Source organism: Odocoileus virginianus, chromosome 19 (assembly GCF_023699985.2).
Source record: "Odocoileus virginianus isolate 20LAN1187 ecotype Illinois chromosome 19, Ovbor_1.2, whole genome shotgun sequence".
Lineage (NCBI taxonomy): Eukaryota > Metazoa > Chordata > Mammalia > Artiodactyla > Cervidae > Odocoileus > Odocoileus virginianus.
The window spans coordinates 5,785,484-5,800,080 of NC_069692.1; the positions used below are offsets into that span (position 1 = coordinate 5,785,484).

The 14,597-nt window shown below is 38.3% G+C and overlaps 1 long non-coding RNA gene across 1 annotated transcript in view; it reads left to right on the forward strand.

The window, feature by feature from the left end:
- Nucleotides 1–229: 229 nt before the first annotated feature.
- Nucleotides 230–14,597, forward strand: part of LOC139029683 (uncharacterized) — a 71,522-nt gene continuing 57,154 nt past the window's right edge. The window contains exons 1-2 of the long non-coding RNA XR_011481873.1: nt 230–400; nt 12,503–12,620. This is a non-coding gene — a long non-coding RNA (uncharacterized lncRNA). The remainder of the gene's footprint in view (nt 401–12,502; nt 12,621–14,597) is intronic.

The following is a 14,597-nucleotide window of genomic DNA, read 5'->3' on the forward strand; positions in this document are numbered from 1 at the left end:
ATAGAAATGTTATACTCAGGAAAATAAGGGCATATTTTACCTTTGAAGGTAGGTTCAAATTTCCCTGAATACTTTTAATGTTTTCTCTCCTTTCTTTTTTAGTTTGACAAGAAAATATTTGTGCACTCAGAATTTCTTCTATTTATTGAGATAGTTTTTCTTCATTGTTCCTTGATGTCAGCTCACCTAACTATCTGATTTCAGTATGTTTTCTGGTTGGATTCCTGAGAGCTGGCAACATCAAACAGGTTTATTTAGCCATGTGATGCACAGAACTGCAGGAAGCAAGCAAAGGCGTTAGCAGAAGCCAGGAGGAAATCTTTAAAAGCAGATGAGCTATGTCGCACACACTAAGGACACAAAGAAATTGCATTTTGCACCCTCCATAGAGATATTGATGGTAAGTAGCAGAACGCTGGGGCGCCAGAGAGCGTGCGGAGGATCAGTGCAGCCGTGGCTGCAGCTGAGAGGGAGCCGAGGATGCAGGAGCCACCGGTCACCAGGGTGACAGAGCAGGACTGCTGTTCCTGCAGCCTGGAAACTCAGTGAAGCCAGCCTCCAGTGAGAGCAGGAAAAAAAAAAAAGCTGGAGTGACATAGCTCCTTGAGTGCATGGGTATTCTGGTCATCAGATCCAAAGACAGAGCACTGCAGTTCTCTCAAAACAAAAAGAAAGGCAGATAGCCGCAGGGTCAGCCCTTCCCCCTGACGGCTCTGCACATTGATTTGCTTTGCAGATTGATTGCTTTTGGCATTTGCAACCCTCCCGAACAACAGGAGGGGAAAATCCAGAGGCTGGGCCAAATTCACAAATGATGAAAGGGTGTGAAGACGCCTGTGGCATCACATCAGTTGCTCTGGATAATAGCGCTTAAGAGTAATAACAGCTGGATTCAAGTTTTTTTAAATGAAGGCCGTGTTATTATTGGGGATATTGGGTCAGTGGGAGTCTGAGGGAGATCAAAGATGATTTGACATGTGTGGGTTTGATGCAGTACCTGGGGCGGGTGGTCACCAGACAAGCGAGCCATGCTGCTCGGGTCTTTGCTGGATGACTTTTCTCCCCTGGACTTGGGTGTTATGCCTCGGTTTGCAACCAGGGTTCAGAAGGAGCACAGAACCTCTTCTGTATTTATTATGGGGATTTTGTAAATTATATCATCCAGTAAATCTCACAGTGCCTTCTTCACGAAGATATCCAAGGGAAATCATCCCAGACCGTGGAGAGAGGGAAAGCTATGTTCTCCAGAGCAGTGGTGCTGTTTACCCATTTTGGGCACTGAATAGAAAAACCTATTTTGGTCTCTATGAAGTAGGTTGAAGGTTAGGAACAGAGCATCCATATACCTGGTTCAATACTTTTATTCCTGACTTTATTTTGCTGTCTTAACTTCATTTTTTTTTTTTAAATTTCATTTCTCTTTCTCATACCCATGTTTGCAGTGTAGCAGAGTATAAATGAACAGTAAATAAAAATTTTATTTTTAAGTGACAAATTGTCATCGAAAGCATTACCCAAGTGGCCTGGTTGTTATAAAAGAAATATCCTCAATTTTTGAGAGGCATGCTGAAGTATATATAGGAATAAAATGATATGGGGTTGTGGTTTGCTTTAAAATACTTCAACAATGTAAACAAGGGTAGGTAAAGCAAGGACAGAAATTTTTTTGAAATGTGTTGAATCTAAGTATTAGGTTGGCAAAAAAGTTTACTCAGGTTTTTCTAGATATGTTTAGAATTTTTCATTTATTGTTTATTTTTATATCTGGCTGCGATGGGTCTTTGTCGCTGCTCAAGGGCTTTTTTTTAGTTGTGGCTACTCTCTAGTTGCGGTGCTTCTCATTGTGGTGACTACTCTTGTTGCAGAGCGTGGCCTCTAGGGTGCACGAGCTTCAGTAGTTGTGGCGTGTGAGCTCAGTAGTTGCAATTCCCGGGCTCTAGAGCACAGGCTTAAAGTTGTGGCCCACGGGCTTAGCTGCTCCACAGCATGTGGAATCTCCCCGGGGCCAGGAATTGAACACATGTCACCTGTGTTGGTGGGTGGATTTTTAACCCCTGGACCACCAGGGAAGTCCTAAAATTTTTGATTAGAAGGTATTTTCCATTTGAATCAAGTTTCTGATGTAGTGGGAGTCCAGGCTGTCTTGTGAATTTGAGTTTGTGAATTTATAAATTTAAGTCTTGTAAATTTAAGTTTCTATCGGGAAACCCTTTGTTTATTGGTTGTTCATTTATTCTCCTGAACTTGGTTTGGTGCTTGGTTGATTTGGTTTGGTTCTTCTCTCTCTGCCTACTCAGTTGAAGTCATAAAATCCAAGACAGAGTTTGAAGGCAGCAAATCTGAAATCCAAGCTACTTACGTTGTGCCAAACTGAACATAGAAACCCTCCCATGTGCTTAGAAACACACTCTGCTTTCCTCCTTTATTGCCCAGATATATCTTCCTGAGCTGCCTTTTCCCTCTCCACTCAATCCAGATCCAGATCTGAGAATTTAAACCTAAAGAATCTCATAGTGCTGATTCATGTTGAAAGTGCTACACAGACTTGCAAAGTTGAAAGTGCATAACATACCTTGTACTCTTCCTGTGACATGCATGTTATTGAATTTGGTTACTTTCTCTGTCTCTGCATGGTTCCACTCCTACGTGAGACAATATTGCAATAGAGACTGAAATTTAAATGAGTGTTAGGAGAGAATACCTCTTAGTTTAAATATAAGTAAAAAAAAAAAAAATCCGTCATGGGCACTCAGCTAGCTGTTTACTAAGGGAAATGGTCGTCCTAAGAGAAATTCATCATATGGCTTCAGAGCACAGTCACCCTTCCACGTCCACAGGTTCTTCTGCACTGCAGGTTCAACCAACCAACCATGGATCAAAAATACCTGGGAAAAAAACTCCAAAAGTTCCAAAAGGCAAAACTTGAATATGCCATATGCAAGTGACTATTGACATATCGTTTACCTTGTATTAGGTATTATAAGTAATCTGTAGATTATTTAAAGTAAACTGGAGGATGCCATAGGATATGTGCTAGCACTAACAGAGGTCAAGTGTAATTACATCTGCTTCCTCTCCAGTTCACCCTGATAAAATGATTGAGTAAATGCACTTTGTTTTTGGGCTTGAAAAGCACAGGGGACTTTATCTTCCCAGGTGCTATCATGAAATGCCCAAGGCTTATTCTGCTTGTCCTGATATTTTATTTTGTAATACCTGCTGGATCAACAAGAACCCACAGGATCATTTCTCCAAACTAACTGAAAGGCTTGTGCCTATGAACCATGGTCACAGCTCAACCTTTAAACCACTAAAAGCAAAATGCCCTGATCATTTTCAGCATCATCCAGGAAATTTTACTTTCTTTTTCTACATTCTTCATTCTAGGTGTATTTTTTAATGAGTCTGAAAATGCTATTCTTATTATGATTTACAGTGGTTGTATTTCACCTAAATGCCAATGCTATGTAATGCACACTACTTATTAATAAACTTTGGGGAAATATTAGTTGAATCATAGAAACTGACATTTTTATTTATTTTTATTGAAGTGTGGTTAGTTTACAATGTCATGTTAGTTTCAGATGTATAGCACAGTGATGATTCCATTATATATATATGTATATTTTTTTCAAGTTATTTTCTGTTAGAGGTTATTACAAGATATTGAATATAGTTCCCTATGCTATACAGTAGGACCTTATTGCCTATCTATTTTTTATATAGTATTGTATAAATTTTAATTCCAAACTCATAATTTATCTCTCCCTTCTTTTCCTTTTGGTAACCATAAGTTTCTTTTCTATATCTGAGTCTATGTTTTGTAAATAAGTTCATTTGGGTCTTTTTTTTTATATTCCACATATAAGTGATATCATATATTTGTCTTTGGCTTACTTCACCTCGTATGATAATCTCTAGGTCCATTCATGTTACTCTAAATGCCATTATTTTATTCATTTTTATGGCTGAGTAGTATTCTATTGTATGTATGTATGTGTGTATGTGTATATATGGATATGTATATAATGGATCAGTTCAGTTCAGTTCAGTTGCATATAACATGTATGTCTGGAGTGGAATTACAGGATCATATGGTAACTGTATTTTTAGTTTTTTAAGGAACTTCTGTTCTATTTGCCATAGTTGCTGTACCAATTTACATTTCCACCAACAATGTAGGAGGGTTCTTTTTTTCCACACCCTCTCTAGCACTAATTGTTTGTAAACAGTTTGATAATGGCCTTTCTAACCAGAGTGAAGTGATACCTCATTGTAGTTTTGATTTGCATTTCTCTAATAATTAGCGATGTAGAGTATCTTTTCATGTAACTCTTAGCCATCTGCATGTCTTCTTTGAAGAAATGTATATTTAGATCTTCTGCCAATTTTTGGATTGGGTTAGTTTTATATATACAGAGAGAGCTACGCTAGCTGTTTGTACATTTTGGAAATTAATCCCTTGCTGGTTAAAATTTGCAAATATTTTCTCCTAGTTTGTAGGTTGCTTTTTGTTTTGTTTATGGTTTTCTTTGCTTTACAAAATCTTTGAAGTTTAATTAGATTCCATTTGTTTATTTTGTTTTTATTTCTATTACTCTGGAAGACAGCTCCAAGAAGATATTGTTGCAATTTTTGTCAAAGAGACTTCTGCCTGTGTTTTCCTCAGGAGTTTTTATAGTTTCTGGTCTTACATTTAGGAGTTTAATCCATTTTGAGTTTATTTTTGTGTATGATTTTAAAGAATATTTTATTTTCATTGTGTTACATATAGCTTTCCAGTTTTCCCAGCACTATTTGTTGAAAAGATTATCTTTTCTGCATTGTATATTCTTTGTCATAGATTAATTGACCATAGGTATGCAGATTTAGTTCTGGGCTTTCTATCTTGTTCCATTCATCTGTACATTTGTTTTTGTGACAGTACCATACTATTTCAATTACAGTAACTTTGTAATATAGTCTGGAGTCAGGGAGTCTGATTCTTTCCACTCTTGTTTTTCTTTCTCAAGATTGTTTTGGCTATTCAGGGTCTTTTGTGTTTCCATACAAATTAAAAAAATATTGTTCTAGTTCTGTGAAAAATGTGATTGGTAATTTGGTAGGGATTGCATTGAATATGTAGATCACCTTGGGTAGTATAGTCATTTTAACAGTTTTGATTCTTCCAATCCAAGATTACCGTATATCTTTCTGTCTGTGTTGACTTAGGTTTCTTTCATCAATGTCTTACAGTTTTTGGATACAAGTATTTTGCCTCCTTATGTAGGTTTATTCCTAGATATTTTATTCTTTTTGATGTGATAGTTACTAGGATTGTTTCCTTAATATCACATTCTGATATTTTGTTGTTAGTATAGAGAAGTTTAAAAGATTTCTGTGTATTAATTCTCCATCCTGCAAATTTACCAAATTCAATGATGAGCTCTAGTAGTAGATCTAGTAGTTTTTTCTGGTAGCATCTCTAAGACTTCTCTATTTATAGTATCATGTCATCTACAAACAGGACAATTTTGCTTCTTTTCCAGTTTGGATTCCTTTTATTTCTCTTTCTTCTCTGGATGCTGTGGCTAGGACTTCCTAGCCACAGTTTTTATACTTCAAAATGACCAAATCTTGAAAATTTAATATGGCTCAACTTAACAATGATCTCTCTTACACACAAATTTTTCTGTCTGTTGTTTTACTTTTCAGGACTTTCTGAGATCAGCTTGAGCCAGTTTCTATCAGTCATGGCCTGATAGGCACATGTCAATTTCCTGGGTGCCATCAGCATTCCTGAGCTGTGAGGTCAGAGCTGCAGGGGCCAAGAAATGCACTTTGTCACCTTCCATGCTGGAGGCAAGGTCTGGTGTTCCCCACATTTGTCAGTGGACTCCTTAATGTCCATGTTTCCTCACTTTATTTCCTCTCTTTGTGTTTGAGAAAGATGTACTAGCCATACAGAAAGCTAAAAGTCTTCATCACTAAGGAGATTGATTATCTATGTCAAAATGTAAATTTCTGTTTTCATAGGCCATGTTTCTGAAACTGGTATCAGTTCAGTTCAGTCACTCAGTCATGTCTGACTCTTTGCGACCCCATGGACTGCAGCATGCCAGGCTTCCCTGTCCATCACCAACTCCTGGAGCTTACTCAAACTCTTGTCCTTTGAGTTGGTGATGCCCTCCAACCATCTCATCCTCTGTCATCCCCTTCTCCTCCTGCCCCCCAATCCCTCCCAGCATCTGGGTGTTTTCAGATGAGTCACTTCTTCACATCAGGTGGCCAAAGTATTGGAGTTTCAGCTTCACCATCAGTCCTTCCAATGTTCATTCAGGACTGATTTCCTTTAGGATGGACTGGTTTGATCTCCTTGCAGTCCAAGGGACTCTCAAGAGTCTTCTCCAACACCATAGTTCAAAAGCATCAATTCTTCAGCACTCAGCTTTCTGTATAGTCTAATTCTCACATCCATACATGACCACTGGAAAAACCATAGCTTTCACTAGACGGCTCTTTGTTGGCAAAGTAATGTCTCTGTTTTTTAATATGCTGTCTAGGTTGGTTATAACTTTCCTTCCAAGAAGCAAATGTCTTTTAATTTCATGGCTTCAGTCACCATCTGCAGTGATTTTGGAGCCCCCAAATATAAAGTTTGTCACTGTTTCCATTGTTTCTCCATCTATTTCCCATGAAGTGATGGGACCGGATGCCATGATCTAAGTTTTCTGAATGTTGAGTTTAAAGCCAATTTTTTGACTTTCCTCTTTCACTTTCATCAAGAGGCTCTTCAGTTCTTCTTTGCTTTCTGCCATAAGAGTGGTGTCATCTGCATATCTGAGGTTATTGATATTTCTCCTGGCAATCTTGGTTCCAGCTTGTGCTTCATCCAGCCTGGCATTTCTCATGATGTACTCTGCATATAAGTTAAATAAGCAGGGTGACAATATACAGCCTTGATGTACTCCTTTCCTGATTTGAAACTGGTATACGCGTCTTAAAAAACCAGCAGAGGATTGGCAAGCATGTTCAGTTTTACCAAATGGTGAATGATTTAAATCACCATTTTTTGTATTGAAAGAAATATAAATATACTATGAAGTAAAGTACAAGTCATGTGAATTTTTAAGATTAAAAAAAAAGATTAAATATGACACTTGTCAGACATGTTTTGCTTTTAGAGCTATTGCCACTAACAGAACCAGGAAAGAGGAGCTCACTGTCATCCTCCAATAGGACTCTAGTGGAAGATTTGAGACCCTTAGTTTAGGAAATGCTTAGATTACACAGTGAAGCCCATGCAACACTCTGACAGCTACACTGTAAAATTAGCATAGAATAGGTTTATAGTCATTTGTGGATTCAGTGACAGTACATATGACGATCGTCATGATAAAAATCTAATATTTATTGAGTTCTTACAAGGGGCCTAAGTATTGGTGCACCAGTATCCCAGCATCTGGAAAACTATGTCCTGCAAGCCAAATTCAGCCCATTGTCTATTGTTAGAAATAAAGTTTTATTGGGACACAGCCACACCAAATCATGCACATATTGCCTCTAGCCTCATTCATTCTTCAGTGGCATGTTTGAGTAGTTACAACAGAGACTATATCTCCTGTGAAATCTAACCTCTTTATCAACTGACTCTTCACAGAAGAAGTTTGCCAGCACCTGTATTTATGCGTTTAATTCTCAACTCAAGCTTATGAAGGACATTTTATTATTGACTTCATTTTACTGATGAGAAAACTAAGGCATGAGAGGTTATTTACCAGAGACATACTAGAGCTCATCAATGAAGTGATTCCATATGTATATTTTTGATAACATTTGATAACATTGCAGGCTACAAAATTAATACACAGAAAACTGCTGCATTTTTTATACACTAACAGTGAAAGATCAGAAGGAGAAAGTTCAAGAAGCAATGCAATTTATGATTGCATCAAAAAGAATAAAATACCAAGAAATAAACCTATTAAGGAGACAAGAAACCCATACTCTGAGAACTCTAAGATGCTGATGAAAGGAATCAAAGAAGACACAAACAGATGGAGAAGTTATTTAACTTACCCAAGGTCATAGAGCAAGTAAGCAGCAGAGCAGGGTTTGGAGTCCATTAGTCTGATTCCAAAATCTGTTATGTCTTAACTCGTTATTAGAGGTCCTTCTATATAAGAAGAAACATAGTCAAGATCATCTTAAAAAAAAAAACAACAGACCCAAAGTTGATAAAAAAAGAAAAGACCCTAGTAGGTGACGCTAATATATGCAGGCAGATTCTTTACCAACTGAGCTATCAGGGAAGCCCCTAATATATGTATCTATCACTAAAAAAGAAGGTGCCATGTCAGAAGATGATCAGTGAGAAACCTAGCACATAGCCACAGTGTCTGAGAAGATCACAGTGCATCCAGGTGATGCTCACTCCCTTCTGCCAGTGGGCAGGTCAGAGAACCTGAGTTGCCTAAACAAAGCCCAGTGGAAACCACAGCTCCAGCCAAAAGCACTCTTCCTGAACTTAGCTCATAAATCTCAGTTCCACACTTGTGCATTCCCCAACTTGTTCTTTTTTACGTTATTGCCCTCCCAGTACTCACAGTGATGGAGACAGGGAGTTTAGACATTATCTGGGAAAACATTGATAGTGGTGGGGAGTGTCAGATGTATGCTGTGGTGGTCATGACAATGGTGTTCTTTTCAACTTAATATTAAGGTTCCCCTAGGGCTAAGGTGATGAAGACTTTATAAAATTCTTAAATCCTTTGATTGCATGAGAATACATGGTAAGTAGAACAAATGGTCTTATGGTCAAGCTTCTATTTATTGAGCTGCTTCTGCTGCTGCTAAGTCGCTTCAGTCGTGTCCAACCCTGTGTAGCCCCACAGACGGCTATTCATTGAGACGCTCTGCTAATTGGGATTTCTGTGCTTCTAGAATGACCTCAGGAAGTGTTGAGAGTGCTTCTTAATTATCCAAGACCTGTATTCATCATAGTTTCAATATTAAAGGTATTTGACTCTGCCTGATTCCTTTTAAAATGTATAATACATGGGGTATACAATTTGATTTTTTTTAATTTGATTTTTAAAATTATTTATTTTTGGTTTCTCTGGATCTTCATTGTTGCACTTGGGCTTTTCTTTAGTTGTGGCGAGTTGGGGCTACTCTTCGTTGCGAAGCATGGGCTTCTCATTTCAGTGGCTCCTCTTGCTGCAGAACACAGGCCCCAGGGCACATGGGCTTCAGTAGTTGCAGCACACGGGCCCCATAGTTGTGGCTCACAGGTTCTAGAATGTGAGCTTAGGAGTTGTGGTGCACACGCTTAGTTGCTCTGTGGCATGTGAAATCTTCCCTGACCAGGAGGGATCAAACCCATGTCCCCTGCATTGGCAGGCAGACTCCCATCCACTGTACCACTAAGGAAGTCATGTTTGCTTTTAAAGTGGAAACAGTTTACTTAAAAATCATTGGCAATTCTCTGTTTCTAATGATGAAAATGTCAGCTTGACTTTGGAACTGGTTTCATTTTGGGGGAGAAAAAATTCCCAGATAGTCCCTTGTGTGATATAAATGTAAAGTAAATAGCATCCAGGTGCTGAGGGAAGAGATAACTGGGTGTTTGTGGGGTCAGGCCCCAGACTCTGGCTCTGTAGGTAGATGGGGGTCTCATAGCCTGTCAGCATCCAACTGACTCCCCCACTCTCAGGTTCAGAGCTGTCAAAGTGGCCTGATGGGACTCAAAAGCCCAAGTAGAGGCCAGATGGCCAGCAAGGGCCATGAAGTCCTGAGATACAGTCTGCCGTAAGCCTGGAGAGTTTGCAGTTGTGACCCTGGTTCCATGCCAAGGCTTTAATCAGCTGAGCAGAACACTAATGCTGAATTCAGGGCACAGCCTATCCTAGAACCTCTTTGCACCAGTAACCCCAGCACTGTGGGTGTGTCCTGGGAGGAAATGGGTTGAGGGTGTGATCTGGCAGAGCTGATCCCTAAAGGCCTCGATGTCCAGCTTGTGTCGCTGGTGGGACACCTGAGGCTGAATCTCTGGAGGAAGAAGCACGGCTCGCTGCTCCCCAGGGAGCTCTGCACAGAAGAGAGACGGTAAGAGTGCCCCCAGTGGGCCGCCCTGTCCGTCCAGCTTCGTAGCGAAGGGTGGGAGCAGACGTCCCATGTTCAGGTGTCATCTTACAGCTGGACAAGGTCTTGACAACCTCTGACTTGGAGCAGTGAGACGATCCACTCATTATTAGTCTCTAAATGATGTTATTTCCTCACTTCACTGAATTATGAATGCATCTGTGTACCTGACTTCATTGAGCCCATTGAGGACTATTCATGACTGGACATCTCTGCTGCTCTATTTCCTCCAATAAAAAGAATGGATAACATGCTCTTTTAAAATGTTTGAGTCAAAAAAAAAATAAATAAATAAAATGTTTGAGTCATGAGTCTTTAAAATGTAAAATTTATCTTCGAGTATGATGATCATCATCCTTTTCCACTGATACGAGGTACGTGTATATTTGGTAGACATAGGGATCTTACTGAAATAGTGAAGAGAAATCATAAGCAGATAAAACTCTTCATGTATAAGCTAGGAGCAATCTAAAATATTTGTCCCTCCACAAAAAAAAATAATATATATGTATATAATACATGTAGTTGAGTACCTAGCAGTGTAATTTAGTATTTTACTGATCATAATGATAACTCATTAGAATGAATATGTAACTAAAACTTCAACTGGGTAGTTCTATTAACTGTCTTCGATCCTCTTCAAGGACTGCTGCCTAAGGCTATCATTTAGATAATAATGACCCTTCTTCAAGTCCAAAAAAAAATTGTTTTTAAGCACTAGCTATTTCTCTAGGAGTTAAGAAATATGTTTACCTTATAGTGACACACACAATCAGGAGCCTCTCCCCTAGGTTTTTCCCCTTACTTGCAAAAATCTTTATAAAAAGACATCTTGCTTGGAAAAAGACAAAGGTTTCATAACGGTCACTGGGAGGTTGGAAAAAAGTGCAAGTGTTTTGAGGCAGCATCCTTGTACAGCGAAGCCCTACCTTATTGATCCTTGAGTGTCCCTGGGGACCAGCACAGTGTTTGGCACATAGAAGGTCTTCAGATCTGATAAATTGCTCCATTTTTTAAAAGTTGACATTCTGTTGATTTGTAATGTGTTAGTTCCAGGTATATACAGCAAAGTGATTCAGTTACACATATACATATATCTATTCTTTTCCAAATCCTTTTCCCATTTAGGTTATTACAGAATCTTGAGCAGAGATCCCTGTGCTATACAGTAGGTCCTTGTTGTTTATCTTTTTTATGTACAGTAGAGTGTATATGTTCATCCCAAACTCTTAATTTATCCCTCCTCTCCTTTCCCCTTTGGTACCCATAGTTTGTTTTCTATATCTGTGGATCTACGTTAGTTTTGCATATAACTTCCTTTGTATCACTTTTTAAATCCGCATATAAGCAATATCATGTGATATTTGTCTTTGCTTACTTGACTTAGTATGATAATCTCTAGGTCCATCTATGTTGCTGCAAATGGCGTTATTTTACTCTTTTTATGGCTGAGTAATATTCCAGTGTATAAGTGTGCCCCATCTTCTTTCTCCATTCCTCTGCTGATGGACATTTAGGTTGCTTCTATGTCTTGGCTGCTGCGAATGGTGCTGCTGTGCACCTTGGGGTGCGCATATCTTTCCGAATTGTGGTTTTCTCCAGATACATGCCCAGGATGGGATTGCTGGATCTTATGGTAACTCTAATTTTAGTTGTTTAAGGAGCTCCATACTGTTTTCCATAGTGGCTTCACCAATTTGCATTCCCACCAACAGTATAAGGATTCCCTTTCCTCCGCACCCTCTCCAGCATTTGTTATTTGTAGACTTTTTGATGATGGCCATGCTGATTTATGTGAGGTGATAGCTCACTGTAAACTGCCCTATTTGAACATGATTGTAGCTGGATAGATTTTGTATTAGAACTCATTCAGGTGCAAGTGACAGAGAAACTCATACTGACTTAAGCAATGAATGAATTCTTGGTTCATGTGATTAAAATACCCCAAACCAGGTCTTTATCCCCTTTCCCTTCTTCTTTCCCCCTTCTCCATCTCCCCATCTCCCTCTGCCATATCTCAGATCAAGTTTCCTTTTGGATGTTATCACCATGTAGTAATTCTGGCAATTCCTAGTCAAGATAACTTTTTTCTTTTCCTAACTAGTCTATAAAAGTCCCCAGATTTATTTCATTGACCCAGTTTGGAGCATGTGCCCTTCTGAACCAATCACAGTGGCTGAGAAATTTGAATCTCTGATCAGCCAACCTGAATCATAGGCTTAGCCCTGAAGTAACTACTCTCACTTGGATAAGATTGGAAAAGTGATGGTTCACCCCCCACATATGGGTTATTTTACTAGAAAAAAAAAATAATAAATGGATACCAGGCAAACAAAAACAACTGATTCTTGGTTGGGTTTTGTTTTCTCCTTTACAACAGATAAACACGTCTGTGTCTTTCCCAAGTTCGGTAATGGTTGAACAGTGATCTTCCTCCATTTCCACAAGAAGGAAGCCGTTCACATAATGACTGTGGAGAAGAGGGAAACATAAGAGAGGTGAGAGGCGTAGCCAAGCTGACTTCCCGTGCATGCCCAGCTGTCCTCTTAAAACTGCAGAGTCCTTTAAACATTCAAGGCTTTGATATTTTGGCTCATATTATACATTTCAACACCTTATTGTTTGTGTTTGATGTCTGGGTTAGTAATATTAATGAAAAAAAGAACCATCTGGGAAAACTTTTTTCCCTTTCTCATGTGGCTTCTTTATGGATAAGCAAAAAATGTTAATTATTTAAGCAAAAGTGTTTTTAATATGGAGCCATAATGGTGTTTTGAATAAGGAGTTTTATCACAGTATTATCCACTTCTAGTTCCAGAAAAACAGAGGCAGATTGCTTTGTACTTGTGAGGAAGTGTGGAAATCATCGCTAGAAATGCATTTTAGAATTTGCCCAAAATATTAATCTGCAAAATAATAATCTTTATTCTGAAGCTTTGTTACAGAATAAGAAAAAAAAACTCAGTAAACTTGTTCAAATTATCTCTCATAAAATTATAAAATTTCTGAAACTATTCTTAAATTAAAGCCACAGACACATGATATTCACAGGTAAAGGGGGATTTTTGAAATCAAATTCTTGAAAATAACAGATTGGCATTATTAAATCAGGTGAGTTCTGCCTGGATTCAAAAAATATGTAAGTATTTAAGCACATAGGGAAAGCACAGAGAGATGATGTAAAATGCGTAAATTTGAATTCTTATCCTACTGAAACTTACAAAAATAAGAATCACATGAAATACTCTTGGCTTCCTGGGCAGAAATGAGTACATCAACACTTCAGGCTCTTAACAATGCATGTTAATCCATTATGGATAAACCAATTAAAATGGGCTTGATTACCAAATGTACCAAATGTACAAGAATGAAAGGCAGTGCTCGTCATATAATCATATGTGGTTATAGTGTACATGGCAATGGCCCTAAGAGCCCTACTGTGTGGAGCTTTAAAGGCTCCAGACCCTCACCTCTGTGTGAACCGCATCCTAATCCCATCCGCCCACAGACACCCATCTCCTCTGCTCACTACTCTCTTTCTCTCACTTCACCCAACAAAAACACACTTCTTGTCTTCCCTTCTTGAATCCAGCCACGTTGCATTCTTTCAGGGTAGAAAAACCTCTCATCCAAACAATGGGACTACATATGAAAATGTAATAGAACAGGAAAAAAAATCATCATCAGTAAGAAATATCTAGGGTCTAGATGCCTCATTTCATGCAGGTGACAGATTTATGAAATGATTTTTTTCATCAAAGGTTTTTACCTGTTTATCATGGAATTAGAATATTCAACTATGAAAAGCATGCCAGGAATTTACAATCAGCTAAGAAATATGTTCTGTCTGCCTGTTGACAGTTCACAGTGAGAATGAGCTTGGTGATTCATGTTGTTAACCTGTGTCTTGACCTGTGTCTTAGTTGCATATTTTGCATGACTTTAAGGAAGAAGAGGTAAAAATGTCCATGTTTACTTGCATAAAATTTTTTAAGATGATAACAGAAATTTTTTTAACATAAGCACAAATTTCATCCTCATTGACACTCATCATTCATTCCATTTATTTATGTGATTCACATTGTTCTTCTATAGATAATGCACTTAATAACAACCATTTTATTCACTTTTTGTAAACTCTACAATTTCTAGCGATTGAATACTTTCTCTTTGCTGTTAATTCCCTGAAGAGTAAATTGCACTCTTTAAAGTAGAGCATCTACTTAGGTATATGACAAAATATTCTCAAAGCGCAATCTACAATGTAATAACCTGAACTTAGACAGTCATCTTTATTTAATAAGGATTAGTTCTTTCCACTCAGATGTTGATATTTTAATACTGTCAAGTGTGTAATCATAAACTTAGTAATTTTCATCCAGGAAATGAAATTCCTAAACAGTCCATATGTAATCATTCTCAACTGTCTGTCTTTAGAGCCATCTGTCATGCCTTTTTAAGGTCCTTCGAGTCAG